Here is a 15,167-nt window from a genome sequence, read left to right on the forward strand (position 1 = left end):
GGGATACGGGTTCGTGCCCCGGTCCGGGAGGATCCCATATGCCGCGGAGCGGCTGGGCCCGTGAGCCATGGCCGCAGAGCCTGCGCGTCCGGAGCCTGTGCTCCGCAACGGGAGAGGCCACAACAGTGAGAGGCCCGCGTACCGCAAAAAAAAAAAAAAAAAAAAGCAAAAGTCAAGCCTCAAATGAGCAGAGCCCCAGCGGAAATCTCTTCTCCAAATCCATTACGCGGGAGATGAACTCGGTAAATACCGAGGACTCTCCCATTTAGACTCTGACCCTCACTCAGCAAGGGGAGTGATTTGTTTCCTACTTTGGTTCTGTGCCCACCTCTTTTCGAACCTTTTAATTTAAAAGAGACAGTGATTAATGATGCTTTTGATCCACTGACTTATTTTTTTCTTTTAAAGGGCACCCTCTTTCTCTTCTACATAAATTTGATGTTGGAAGTAAACCATGAGTATAAAAATTATATTGCTTATTTATTTCTGGGTGTGTCAGGCATATACTAACTCTCTCTCCCCCCATCCCACAGTTTTGACAGTCAAGGTGCAGTTTGGGTTCATATAGTCTTGGCATTCTGTGTCTGATGTGTAGTAAGGATCTGACAAGTATTTGTTGAGTGAACAAATAGAGGAATGAATGAATAAATGTTACTTAATAATCAGGATTTGTGCGAGTGCAGTTCCAAAAGTGTATTTCCAGGTAACGTGTGTGTGTGCCTTCTTACTGAGAAATAATGAATATTCTATAGGCTGTGCTATTGGGCTTTGTTTTGAACCTGTGATGATCCAAATTAAGGTAGTTCACAGTGCAAGGTCTTTCTGCCCATGTCTCCTTGGTAGCTACAGTGGTCTTTCTTTCCAGGGCTGGATAATCAGGCCAAGAGGTACAGTCACTTTGAAGTCTGTGAATATATATATATATATTTTTGTGTGTGTGTGTGTGTGTGTGTGTGTGTGTGTGTGTGTGTGTGGTACGCGGGCCTCTCACTGTTGTGGCCTCTCCCATTGTGGAGCACAGGCTCCGGACGTGAAAGCTCAGCGGCCATGGCTCATGGGCCCAGCCGCTCCGTGGCATGTGGGATCTTCCCAGACTGGGGCACGAACCCGTGTCCCATGCATCGGCAGGCGGACTCTCAACCACTGCGCCACCAGGGAAGCCCTGTGAATATTTTTATAGTCATCGTAGATGACTACTCAGAAACACAGCTTAGTCTACAGAGCATGATAACCTGTATTCCTAGTCTGTGCTTCTTTTACTGTGGGTATGTAGATGTTGATACCTAAGGAGGGGAAAAAATAAGCCTATCGATCACAGCATTATATCAAATCTTAGCAAATGTAGATTTCTTTTATAATACTTTGGCCCATTTCTTTCAGAAATAAGGATCTTTTTTTTCTGGGCTTTACCCTTCTGCTCAGTTTTATGTTTTCCTAGTTAAATATGTGAAAGGACAAGAATTGGTCTTAGTTCCAGATTGCAGAACTGGAAGCTAAAGTTGAAAAAGAAAAAAACTAAGATTTTTTTTTTTGATAGTGTGTTTCGTATTGTGTTGAAAACTTAGTGGTAATTTATAAAAAGTAGCGTTATTTATATAGATTTTTTAAATGTAGAATACAGTCTAAAACTTAATGTGCTGTAAGATCATTACTGGGACTCTACAGTAGCTTTGCAAGGGACCTATTACTTTAAAAGGTGTAAATGATACGTGGTGCTATGCCCGTCTTATCTTGAAATGTATTATCGGGGCTCTTTCTATTTTACCTTAATGTGCCCAGGGAACTTCTGTTTAGTTTAAAAAGACACCCAGAAGAAGGAAATGCAGTTAATAGCTTCACACATTCCAGACTTTATTAGCAATTCACACTTAGGAGAAGGATACGTGGTGTCAAGTTGAAAGCTTATGGTTACCCAGGGGTAATATACCTAAATTCTACTCCAGATTTTACCCCACCTTCTGGTCGGCTCTGTTGTTTAATAGATAGAAAGGTGGAAAGCTGGCTGTTCTGGATCCTTTTCAAGGTCCTTTCCTGGCTCTAGCAGCACTGTGGTCATCTGAAAATGATGCTGTTGTCACACCTCCCATGCGGCATCTCCAGTGTGGTTCAACCGCCCATTTCACTCATTCTCTTTGATGAATCTCTGCCCTGGGAGGGACAGATTTCATTTTAAATTTAAGGTGACCCAGGGAATCTAACGTGGTGTCACGTTCCTACCTTAAAGGCACATTCTTGCTTATTTTTTCAATGTGGAGATAAAGAAAATCAACTGAATTGTATGCTTTGAGCCTTGAGACTTTTTTCAGCTTTCATAACCAACCCACTAGTCATGCCCAAATCCGGGGTCATCTTTTAATGGTTTTTGCCTTGTGTCTGTCCTCTCTCACTCTTTACTTTCCTTTGAGTGTCCGTCTTATTTTCACCCCTAGTTGTGGGTTAAAAAATTAGTCCCAATATGATACAGAAATCATTAAATTAGTTAACATTGCAGCCGGCATTTAGGAGCATATGAATGCTTAGCAGACTTCGTCCCAGAGGGTAAAACACAAACATGAATAGGAGTTGACAGAAATGAACTACCACCTCAATTCTTTGACCAAACATGGCCACAAGGACCCTCTGATTAAAACAACAGCAACAAACAGCCGGGCATGAAATCCCATTTCTTCTCTCATCCCGTCGCCTTGCCCTAAATATTGGAAAACATCCATAGTTAGTCCCCTGCTGCCCTTTCCTCACCTCGTCCTCCACCCTCCCTCCCTAATTGGGTGGCCTCCACAGCCTCCAGCAGGGCTCCCCTCCCCCCCGCTGCCACATGTGCTTTCCCGCAGGCATGATCTAGGCTCCCTTTTCCTAAGGGGCTTGGACGTGACTCTCAGGCCGAGTCCACGTAGGGAGGCACTGCCCATGGTGTCTGTGGGTTAACATGCAGCTCTCAGTGATAGACACCACCTTGTATATAGACATTTCACTGATTTGAAGGCATTTTCCTTTGATCATAAACTTGTTTGTGTTAGTTTTTTTTTTAGCATGGGTCCATCCACAAATCATCTAGTCCAACTGTACAAAGTTGGGAGTTGAGTGGAATCGGCTCCTTTACCAAATGCCAGGGCCGTCAGTTTTCTTCCAACATTTGGATCCTAGAATTGGGAACTTAGTCATTTGGGAGCTAGGGACGCATGCTTTCCCATCCTTGGTAGATAACCGTAAGGAAAACAGTCGGAATCATGGCAGGTAACATTTCTGGAGCACTTTGTGTGTGCCAGGAACCGTTCTGGATCCTTTATGTGTATCTCTTCTCTCAGTCCTTATAAAGATGTACTGCTGTTGAACCCGTTTTATAGATGGTAAAATGAAGACGCAGAGAGGTGAAGTAAACTCTGTAAGATAACACAGTCATGTATCTAGGCTTTAAGCCTGAACTCCTCCGGTTTCCACTGAAAGGCTCTGGGTGACGTGCTCGCTCTGTCTGGGGGCGGCTTGTGCTGTTTTTAGGGCTCTTGATGGAAAGGTTTCTCTGTGGTCAGAATCCACTCTGTGGACATTATCAGTGATCGTTCTGGACACAGAATCATGTCAGTTCAAATAAATAAGTTCCCAGTCTTAAAAGCCTAATCACAGTTCCCGCCTTTCCTCCATGCCCCCAGCTCCACCCCGCCTCCTTCCAGCTGCCAAGCCCTTTTTATTTAACCTCTGAAGTCCCTCTCTTGCCTTCTGTTCTTCTTGTCATTGCCTCCCCAACTGCAGGATGGAGACTTTGCTCCTTAGCTTGGCCCGCAAGGCCAAGGCCAAGCTCTGCCCTGGCCGCATTCTGTCTGTCTTCTGTTCCTCTCTCCAGACCCTCATGGCATAACCGGGTGCCTCCTGTGAGGCTGGCCTTCTTCTCAGAGTTAGGATGGACACCAGAGTGATAGATTCCAACTTGGTCCCTGGCCTTCTGGAGCTTACGTCAACCCACTTCTTCTACCCTTTTGTTGCCCTCCCTCTCTCTCTCTTTTTTTTTTTTTTTTTTGCGGTACGCGGGCCTCTCACTGCTGTGGCCTCTCCCGTTGCGGAGCACAGGCTCCGGACGCGCAGGCTCAGCAGCCATGGCTCATGGGCCCAGCCGCTCCGCGGCATGTGGGATCTTCCCGGACCGGGGCACGAACCCGCGTCCCCTGCATCGGCAAGCGGACTCTCAACCACTGAGCCACCAGGGAAGCCCCCTGGCCACTAGTTTTTTTTTTTTTTTTTCCTTTTCTTTTTTTTTTCAACAACATTGGGCAACATTTTATATTGAATTTAAGAGCAGCCATAAATAACGTAGGAGTATAGTGTCATGTACTGTCAGTTATACTGAGCATGGGTTCGATTAGCTCAGCTTTCTTTGTGAGCCGGTGTCAAGGGTGTCCCCATCATATTGGTTGAGTTCTTTGGTTGCAAGCAACAGTGTTGATCTCTGGCCAGCTTAAAGGAAAAGGGTTTATTGGAGGAATAGCCAGTAGCTCACAGAATGGACAGAAGACTGAGAGAGGATAGGAGACAGGACAATTCCAATATATAGGCAGCTTGAATGACTTGACTAGCACAGTGGTGTGGCTGCTGAAATCAGTGCTCCCCAAACATTTTTCTATCCACACATCAGTCTACTGAGATGAATCAGGTGGGCCTCGTTTGTGTTACAAATCTACCCCATGGCTATGAAAGGGCAGGGGAACTGACTGAGGAATTCCACCCTGCTTGCAACAAGGTGGTGGGGAGGGGAGGGGCAATTCCCCAAAAGGAAATTGAAGTAAGAATGGATTCTAGATAGCCCCCCAGATTCAACAAATACCAGCTGTCCCCGAATTCTACATGAACAGGAGCATTTATTGAAGAGATGTGCAGAGTTTTGCTCTATAGTCTTAGTTTTTGTAGCTTTAGGCCTCCTTTCTAACCAGGATCTTGAGTTTCTCATTGATGGTATTAGGAAACCTTCCAGCTTTACATCACAGGAAGTTTGATGAACCTACCTTTATCTTGTATGGCTCATCTAGTAGTTAAGTCCCTGGGAAAGATGTAAGAACATACCCAGACCTGTAGCTAGCTTACTACTGAAGACCTTCCTCCAGCAAGTTCTAATAAAACCCAAGCTCTAAAAACCCATCATCAAATAATAAAAGGGAAATAAAATAACTGCACAATTCACGAGATTAATATAGAGCAGGAAGACAATCTTTTTTTTTCTAATAATCTTTACTTTTATATCCTACTTTATGGGGGTGCTGTTTAATTTCATGTTCATTTACCTTAATTACTTCTTGCATGTAGTTTGCAGGGAAGTTTGCCATTTTCCCACATCTAAAAGATGGCTTACTCGAGTTTCGTTTCAGACCCGGTTAGAATTAATATATAATAAAACCCAGTGTGGGTATTTCTCATTTTTCACCTCAAAGGATTATTCATCATAATAGAATCAGTTTTTCCAGAGAGATTTTTATCAGACTTACACGTCAAATTACTTGAATGCATTTCTTCTGCTCAGAAAAAGAGAACCTTTACCCTGGAAGCATCTGTACACTGAATTCCAGTAATTCAGTGTTTCCTGACCTAGGAATAAAAACATAAATTTATTAGCCTAAAAGGAGATTGTTAAGATGGGAGAATTTGAGAATAAAAGAAAGGTCGTAAAATCAAAAATTAAATATTGAATATATACTAGATTAAAAAAAATAATTTTAAAGGGATAGGCTTAATTCTTCCCTACCTGAAGCATAGGATTTGGGGGGACAGATTTTTATGTGTGTGTAGTTGCATTTATTAGTGTGTCGCACATGAGAATCACACAGGATGGGTAGGAGGCTCTTATAAACTTCCCTAAAAAAGACTTGTGTTCCTGACGTAGAAGATAATGGTGGTTGTGATAGGATCAGGCCAAGCTGGGTGGGGGGGTGCCTGGTTTGATCACTGCCTCTGTTTTGATTTGCCTCATCGTCTGTAGGTCCAAGGTTAACTGTGGGAAGATTTTGGCCCTGAAACTATGACAAGCCCTTGCACGAATGGAAAGGGGATGTAGTTTCTTTCAAGTGCATTTATGAGGGGTAGGTGTGATCCCTTGACTCACTGCTTGATGGTAGTAAGCTCATTGGCTCTTGGGGTGAGTTAGTTCTAAATCCCCCTTTTCAGTTCAGTACAAGTTGCTGTGACCTTCTCAAGCTGCTTGCTCACAAGTATTTTCAAACGTTGAGATGCTGGGCGTTTTGTCTAGTTCGTAACTGAGAAATGCTTGCTTCTCTCTCTAAGATACGGCAGATTTGACCCTAGAGAAGAGAGATGAGCATGGATTTCCTTTCACTCCGCAGATAAGATCTGCTGTAGTGAGAGATACAGGTGAATAGATTGCTTGGGCAGAAACTGTGGGAATCTGTCGTATAAATGACAAGAGAGAAAATTTTCAGGGCTAATAGTAAAACCCTCTTCAGTGTGTAGTTGAAATTCACCTTCTCTGGTATTTTTGCACAAGATTGAGAATAAAAATAGTTATGATTGATGAAGCATTCAGTGTATATCTAACTGTAAGTCGAACTGGAGGGACTTTTAAATCACCCAAATGAAAGATTGCATTATCATGAACATGAATATGTAACAGTTAAGTATGTCATTGCTTATCATAAGTCCTGGCATTCACAGGGCGCTATGAGTCCAGCCAACCAAAAAGGAAAAACTTTTAGCAAACGGCAGTCCACAAAACCTCCGTGAATAAGGCCAGCCTAGTGGTCATGACTCTTAGTGGGTTATTTATGTTTGTGTTCCCAACGCATCTGTAGATTTGATTCACACCACAAAGGCCTTAAAGATGTCCCCTGAGATACTACTGGGGTGAGAAAGGTAGTGTTGAAACCAGGGGGAAGAATTTATTCCTGGTAAGAGGAAGTCAGGAAGGAGAAAAAATAGTGAACAGTAACTTATTAAGAGCAAGGAGGTTAGGTTAGTTAAATGTTTAGAAATTTTATTTCTTATAGACTTGTTGCCGTTTATGGGCTTGACAAATTATCATCTGTTAGAAAACCAAGAGGGTGGAAATTAGACAATTTATATCTTTTTTGTCTTTTAAAAAGTATTGTCTTTTCCTCCAAATTATATAAGGAGTACATGTTTATAGCAGGAAATTTGAACTATAAACAAATATTTTTTAAATTACAATTACCTCCATTCTCAACACACAGAGATAGTAAATGGAAGGGGTATTCTTATATGTATAATATATGAAAAAATATAAATGTTAATATTACATATATTTAATTATATTTTTCAGTATGTACATACTGTTTTTGTTTAACATATTTGTTATGGACGCTAATGTCCACGGATGCTTTATCTTTGTATCTACCATAACATGAAGGCCAGGACCATTTTAGTGGGATGAATTTATTAATACTTCAAAAAATTGCAGTAGGTGCCTCACATCAGAATTAAATCTTTGAGTTATTTGTAGAGGAAAGAGAGATGGGAAAACCAAAGGATGAGCATTTATCGAATACCTGGTGCATGCCAAGTACCATGCTAGTCACTTTTGCAATTCATTATAGTTCAGTACTGATGATGATGGTGATGATGATAACTAATTATTGAGGGCCTACTGTGCACCAGGTGAGAACTTTGACATGTATCATTTTCATTTAATTTTCACCACAACCCAAAAAGGTTATCCACTTTTATTATTTCTATATTAGAGATGGGAAACCTGAGGCTCAGAGAGGTCAAGCTGGTTACTCAAGATCACTGAGCCAGGAATTACAAAGCTAGGCAGGCTGTCTGATGTCTCTTAATACCCTAAGCTGCAGGCCACCTGGCCACACCCTGTCCCTACACTGTGTATTGCAGGCCTTACCTATTCCACCCAGGGCATGGGGACAGTCAACACTGAAGTGACTGCCCGCTCATGATGGTGACTTTGGTGTGGATGCTGCTGTTACCTCTCAGGGAGCATCCATTGTACAACCTTGGTACCATGAGCTGAAGAATCAGTCCCGTCTTCAGTTACTGCTTCAGCATCTGGTCACCAAGGCACAGCACGTATGATGGTGTGTGGCCTGTGCCCTGAGCCCAGGTGACGCTGTTGTCTTAGAACAGGAAATGATGACTTGGGTGGGGTTGTCCATGTTCTGCAGTTGGGGCCATGCATAACCATTTGCCTGCTTTGTGACCAAATTTTCTGTAACAGCTGTTGGCCTAGGACATTTTGTTTCCCCTCTCTCTGCTATTTCTTCTGCTCACAAATTGGGATAATCATTGTACCTGCCATGTAGAGTGAGGGGTGAGGGTAGTAAATCACTTGAGTAAAAGCTTTGCATGGAGTTGGTACGCAAGTAAGTATGAGGTGGTGGTGTTTTTGTTCGGGATCTTCTGAAGACTAAGAATCATTTTCTTCAGTGACAAGCTCTCAGGTGACATGGGGAACCATCTTAGATTTCAGGAAAATTGACTAATTACACTTTGATTAGTCCATTTCCCTCAAGGAAGTGATTTTTCTCTGTCATTCCTAGGGTTTAGGATATATCAATAAGCACGTTTTCAACTATTTGTAACAGAAAACCTCATTAGCAGTGGCTGAAAAGATAAGGATATTTATCATTTACTTGCTCAGAAGCCTGTATGTAGGCCATCTCAAGATTGGTTCAGTACCTCAATAATATCTGATTGCTGGGTTGGCATATTGGTGATTTAGCTTTTCCCTCATGGTTACAAGATGGCTGCTAAAGCTCCAGGCATCACCTTTCTATATGTTTGCTTTTAAAAGCACAACGTAGGGTAAGAGGACAGCCGGAGAGAGAGAGAGAGAGAGGTTGATTCGTTCCTTTGCTCTAATCAAGGAGGAAAAATATTTCATGCGTTTCCCCCTCGTATCTTTTGGGCAGAACTAAGTTAGATGTCTATCCCTAAGTGCAGAGAAATGTGGGAAGGGGAACAGGTGATTTTTATCAGCTTGAAGTGTAGTAGGAGGAAGGGAAGGAGTTGGGAATGGTGTCGAATAGCCATCCAGCACTGTCTACATACGGAGCAACACTTCATACCTAACCAGCTATGGTCAACCTAACATCTAGGCTGTGCCCAGCTTAGGATATGAATGTCATTATTCTGAGCATTATTTAGAATGACAGTGCATTTTTGGATTCCCATAGTATTGCTAAAGCTGAAATTTCTTGGTTTCCGGAGATGGTGGGTAACGAACACGCTTTGTTTACTTGCTTCATCATCAGGCTTTATCCCATCTCACGCTCTCTGTTTATCAACCCAAGGAATATTTTGTAGATGGCTCAGCTTCCTGTTCAAAACCATAGTTCTGGATGTTTCACACCCTGCACATGGAGTTGGGTATGACTAACCCCCCACCCTCGAGTGATCTTTGCTTCTGTATCTGCCCATTGTGAAAGAAACATCCTGACAGCTCTGATGTATTTATGGTGTCATACGACTGGTCTTACAGTCACTTTGTTACATCAATACTAATCTTTCTCCCTAAGCTGAAAAATTTGTCACACTTGGAGCTACGGTGGAAAGCTCCACCTGAATATGTGTAGTTTGGAGTTTCCAGGGCGGGGACAGGGTGGAGGGATGTTACTGTGCAAGAAACCTTTCATAGTGTCACTCTCGTTCCAAATGGTGTGAGTTACCTGAGTTGGTAGAGAAGAGCAGTTTCTCTAGGGTAGCGGGTGTCTCCAAAGACCCAGTTTACAGGCAGTGTGTCTTTCAAAGGGTAGCAGGTACATGTTTCCGACAGGGAAAAAAATTATCTTGCAAGTGGCTTCTGAAGGAGTGCACTTGCTACTAATCCACAAGCATACATCTCTCACCCTAGTTATTCAATTAAATAAATCTGCAATTCTAATCAAAACTGTGATTAAACTTATGTAAAAATTAGGTGAAAACTTTTATAAAATTTAGAAGAAAAGATTCAGAGTAAGAACAAGATTTTTAAAGAGTCAGGACCGAAACTGCTAAATTTGAGAGAGTTTGTTGATTTCCATAGAGAGGAAGATAACATGTTTAATTAAAAATTAATATATAGAATCTTGAACTAGGAACCAAATATCCATCTGCTGAGGATCAGATTCTCATGAATATGGAAAATTTGTGACACTTCTAAAACTGCACAGTCCAAGATAGAGTAGCCACTAGATGTGTGTGGCTATTTAAATTTAAATTAATTAAAATTACATAAATTTAAGAATGTAGTTCCATGGTTGCACTAGCCATATGTCAAGTGCTCAGTTGCCTCGGGTGACTCGTGGGTATTCCATTGGACAGTGTAGGTCTAGAACATTCCATCATGACAGAAAGTTCTACTGGGCGATGTTTCCCTTGCTGAGTAGTTTTCCACCAGGAGCAGTTTTCCCCACCAGGGAACATTTGACAATATCTGGAGACATTTTTGGCATCACAGCTGGGGTGGCAGTGGTGCTGCTGGCATCTAGGGACTCTGCTGAACTCCTCCAATGCCCAGGACAGCTCCTGCAATGAAGAGTTTACTGGACCAAAATATCAATAGTGCTGAGGTTGAGAAACTCTACTCTCCAGGGCAGATGGACCCCTGTGGCCCCGAACTCATCATCTGAAGCTTTAAAGCAATTCCCACCACCAAGATTTCAGGTAGCCTATGTTTGGGATATAATCGTGGTGCAAAGTAGGATTGACTTGAGGTTAATTCAGTTAAATGAAAAGACTTGTCCCAAGTTCCATGTCCCTAGTTAGAGGCAAAAATGGAGATCCATAGAGCTACCAGGAGAGTCTAGTGGATGCTAATGCAACCGAGGCTGGAAAAATAAGGGGTCCACAGTGTTGATTCCCCTCCTTCCTCAGCCTTCTCCCCTTCTCCCTGTCCCTCTCCCTGCAAACTGAGTGGAGCCAACCATCTGAATCATTATGTCTTAGAGTCGGGTGGATTGTCCTTCCACTCCAGGCCAGCATCAGGAGCCTGGACACCAGTGTGAACAACCAGGGCTCATGGTGACAGTCATTCTTGACCGCAGGCGGATGCCTATATGACATACCAAGAACCATTTGTCCCGAGCAGAGCTGGGTTTGGATTTGGACTCTGCCACTTAGCTGCGGTGTGGCCAAGAACGGGTTTCGTAGCTTCTCTGGGCCTCATTGTCCTTACTGATTAAACAAAAATATGTAGTATTTCTAGTATTCAGTAACTATGCATCTTCTAGGGTTATTTTAGAGATTTAATGAAAAAAATGCATGTAACATGATTAATACAGTCTCTGGCATATTAAGACTAAAGTAGCTTCCTTTTTTGTTGTTTTATTATTGTTTGTGTTACTGTGGTTGCTAGTCCCAAGGCAAGCTGGCTGTATTGATCTGGGTTTTTCTCCCACCCAAGGAGGAAATCATGGCTCTGGTTTGCCAGTCTGCCTGGGCTCACCCCTTCCACCCTAGCTTAAATGTCACTTATCCTGTTTACCCTATTTGAATAAATTCCCTCAGGCCCTGCCATTATTTTATCATCCTTAACTTATGACTCTTTCCTTCCTAGAATCTGGTAAATTTTATGAGTACCTGTTTCTGTTTTTACTGGTTATCCCTAGGCTTGGAGTTAGTATTAGGCATTCGGGATTTAAGAATTAATGGCATATTATAATGAAAAACTAAACTCACAAGAATGAGGAAAGAAAAGGAGGAGACAGGGATAAAGCAGCCCATGGATTTTGCACGCTAACATGAACTGAAAACTCACTCCACCTGTTACTCATTTTGTGACCCATCGTAAATTATTTAACACGAGTCTCAGTTTGCCAAACCTGTGAAATGGGAAAAATATTCTAAGAATTCCATGACAAATATAATATCTTCTACTTCAGTTAGATATTCAATAAGTGGTAGTTTTTATAATGATTAAAGAACCAAGATGGGAGTAAAACTAAATGATGATGAATGAATTTGTCAGCTTTCCTTCCCTTCTGTCAATAACAGAGAACTTTAGCTTTCACACATGCCCTATTAGAATATTTATGTCTCCTAGAATAAGTTTAGTGTGTCCAGTGGATTGAGACTTTGGTAGGCTGAAGGTCAGACTATTTGATCAAACGAGTAAAAATTTTTATGTGAGTGTCAATGGGTCTGTGAAAGGGATTCAGAAAGTGTTAGGGCCAGTGAGTTTGTGTTGGCCTGTCTTCAAGGACCCATGCAGCAGCCTTTCCTCCTTCCTGACTTCCTCCCTGGTTATTTGTGATCAGCGACTAAGGACTGCTTCACCCTGCCTTTGCCCCCCAACACAACTTCCTATCAGAGGATGAGAGGACCAGATCTCATCCCTTGTCTATGAGTCAGGTCAGGAGATGCGAGGTTTGTTGTGTGAGCCAACTGGCCATTCACCTAAGCTGATGGGTTGGTCCATCCCTAACCTGAACCACTGCCAGCAGGGGCCTAGAGAAGAAAGTTTATTAAGTCTATATAAGAGACCATAGTGGATGGTTTTAGATCTCTAGTTTAGCCTGCTTTGAGATCATCTTGAGTTCTTTCTGACTCTGGGTCCTGACTTACTCACCTAACTCTTTCTAGTATTAGCAGAAAAGAAAACGTGGCTGATGACCTGGTTACATAGGATACAGGAGGTCTACAGATTTTGAGTATTAGCTGTGAGAGCTTGTTGGTTTTCCTGTAAGGGGTAACGAATGTTGTCGAGTTGGAGGACGATGTGTAGAAAGCATATGTGTTTTAAGTTCCTGTATTGTCCCTGCACATAACCCAAAGCCAGCTCCAGCTAGCTAATAAGCAAATGAGGGAATTTCAGTAGCTCATGTACTTGAAGTCCAGGAGTAGGATGGCCGTACTGTTAGGGCTCTGTCCTGCTCTTGTGCTCACCTCCGAGTGGCTGCATCCTGGCCTCTTTCAGCCAGCTTTCTCTTTCTGGGGGCAAGCCAATCCATGTCCTTAAGGCTTTTGAAAACCCAGCAAAAGGACAATCTCTGTCTCTCCCAGGAGTTCCTACAGAATACTGGTAGTTGAGTGTCATTCTCTTTTGACACATTTCCATCCATCAGCCAATCAATGCGGCTGGCAGAGCAGAACACACTGATTGGTCAGACCTAGTGTATGGTCCCACCCTCTGCAGGTGGGAGATGCATCCACCTCCTGTGAACCACAGGGACGGAGAGTGGGGAACAGAGCATTTCTCCAAAGACAATACAGGCTGGTGTTAGACGAGGAAGAGGAGCGTGGCTGTTCGGCAGAGGCAAAAACAACCCTCTCCATGACCCTGATCCCCTTTCATTTAACGGTGCCGGTGACTTGGGGAGCATCTCATGCCTCACAGCGTCTCCATTTCGCTTCCAGAGCTGCCTGCAGGCCCAGGGCCTGATTTCATTTACAGCATCAGCACACCTCTCTCTTCTTTCTTGCAGTCATGATACCCCAGTCTTTCCCCCAGAGGTTGCAGTAAATGGCCTTCTCCGAGCCACAATCAATGGCATTCCGTAAGGTGTGACAGAAGAGGCCATCTGGCACTTGTCCCACTGTCGTTTCTTGCTGTCCAGGAAGGAGGCACGCTGGAGGGGGAAGGTCGCAGCTCAGTGAAGCCCTGCTGTCTCTCAGACGCCTCACCCCCAGACTCGGGGCTGTAGCACAGAAACGCTGCAAGAGTCACACACCTGCCACAGTTCCCCCTTTTCCCTTTGTGAAATTTCCCATCAGAACTGGTTTGTGGAATAATAATCATAATGAAAATGATTTTTGAATGCCATTATAAGTTTGAGTGTTCCACACAATACTTTCCCAAATATTGGATAGATTTTCTTTCTTTCTTTCTTTTTTTAAGATGCCAGCGCAGAGATCACTGGCCCATTTCAATTTTTATTGAAACAAATAAACCCAATAAAAACACTTATGCTGAGAGCTGTAGCGCCACAATAAAAGAATCACACTGTATTGAATTTATTGATTTATTTATTTACTCCAACTGGAAAATCGAGTATTGTGTTAATGTATTTTATAAGAATCACAGTGCTCGATGAAATGGCTAATTTATTTTAGCGTATACATAAATAGCTAGCAATTTTCCATGAGACAGCCTAATGAAAATGATGCCGATGAAATTGTCTATACTATGAGGAGTGACAGAGACGAGTTATTATTGGGTGAGTGCTAAGACGCATTGAACTGGCCATCATATCTTTGAACTTTTGAACTGCTACTTGTTCTGTGTGATTTATTGATTTTGCTATCTCTCTGTTTAGCTCAACTTTAGTTTTTGCCCAGCAGTGCAGATAAGTGGCATAGGAGATTTAATTTCATGGGTATTTGGGGTTAAAACCTATCTTTAAGAAGAATGCTAAACATGTTTTAATAAAACATGAGTTGCAGGGGTTTTAAGTTTCTGGATGATAGAGATCTGATAAGGACCAAAGCAGTGTAGAGGCCAGCCCAAGGGTTCCAGTCTGGGGAAGCGCTCTTTTTCTGAGCTCTGGAAGTTTCACCGGGGCCACGTGCATTTTACTGGCTCCATCAGCCCGACTGCATCCTTAATTGCGTGTATCATTTCTTCCCCTGCCTGTGCCCGGTCGCTCACACCCCGTGTTTTGCAGGGGTGGTTCTGGGGTTCGTGCAGGCAGCAGCGAGGTGCCTCTCCTCCTCTCCTCATGCACCGAGGGCTGGCCGCTCTTTAAACACCCTCGTTTTGGCGGATCTCTTAGGGAAACTGCTTTCAAGAGCAGCCACGGCTCTCACCTCCGGGATAAAGACATGGAAGCTCGCTCTGCGCTGGGGCCAGGCTGGCTCACAGCTGCTCCCCCCTCTCCAGATCCGCTCTCTGCGGTCCTCATCTGCGCTGCTGTCCTCCTCAGCCCGCCCTGACCTTGGCGGGGGATGTTTCCCTCGATGCTTGGGGCGGGGGTGGTGGTGGGAATCTCATACTGAGCGTCGCTGGCCAGAGAGCAGCCTTACTTTTTATTGTTGTCTTTAGGTCTGCAGAACTTTTCTTAAACATGTAACATCTTAGGAACTCATTCTCGACTATTTTTTTTTGTTTGATTAGCTAATTTCTAAAGGATGACTTGACCACAGTATTTTTTTGCTTGCTTTTTTTCTCTGGGGAGGAGGGTTGGAGGAGGTGGGAAAGAGCTTTATCATGTAAAAGTAACCATCCTAGAAATTCCAGGTAATAAATTTTCAGGCGCATGAATGGTTAAGATTCTTCACTCAGTAAC

The sequence above is a fragment of the Hyperoodon ampullatus genome, assembly GCF_949752795.1.
Source record: "Hyperoodon ampullatus genome assembly, chromosome: 10".
Lineage (NCBI taxonomy): Eukaryota > Metazoa > Chordata > Mammalia > Artiodactyla > Ziphiidae > Hyperoodon > Hyperoodon ampullatus.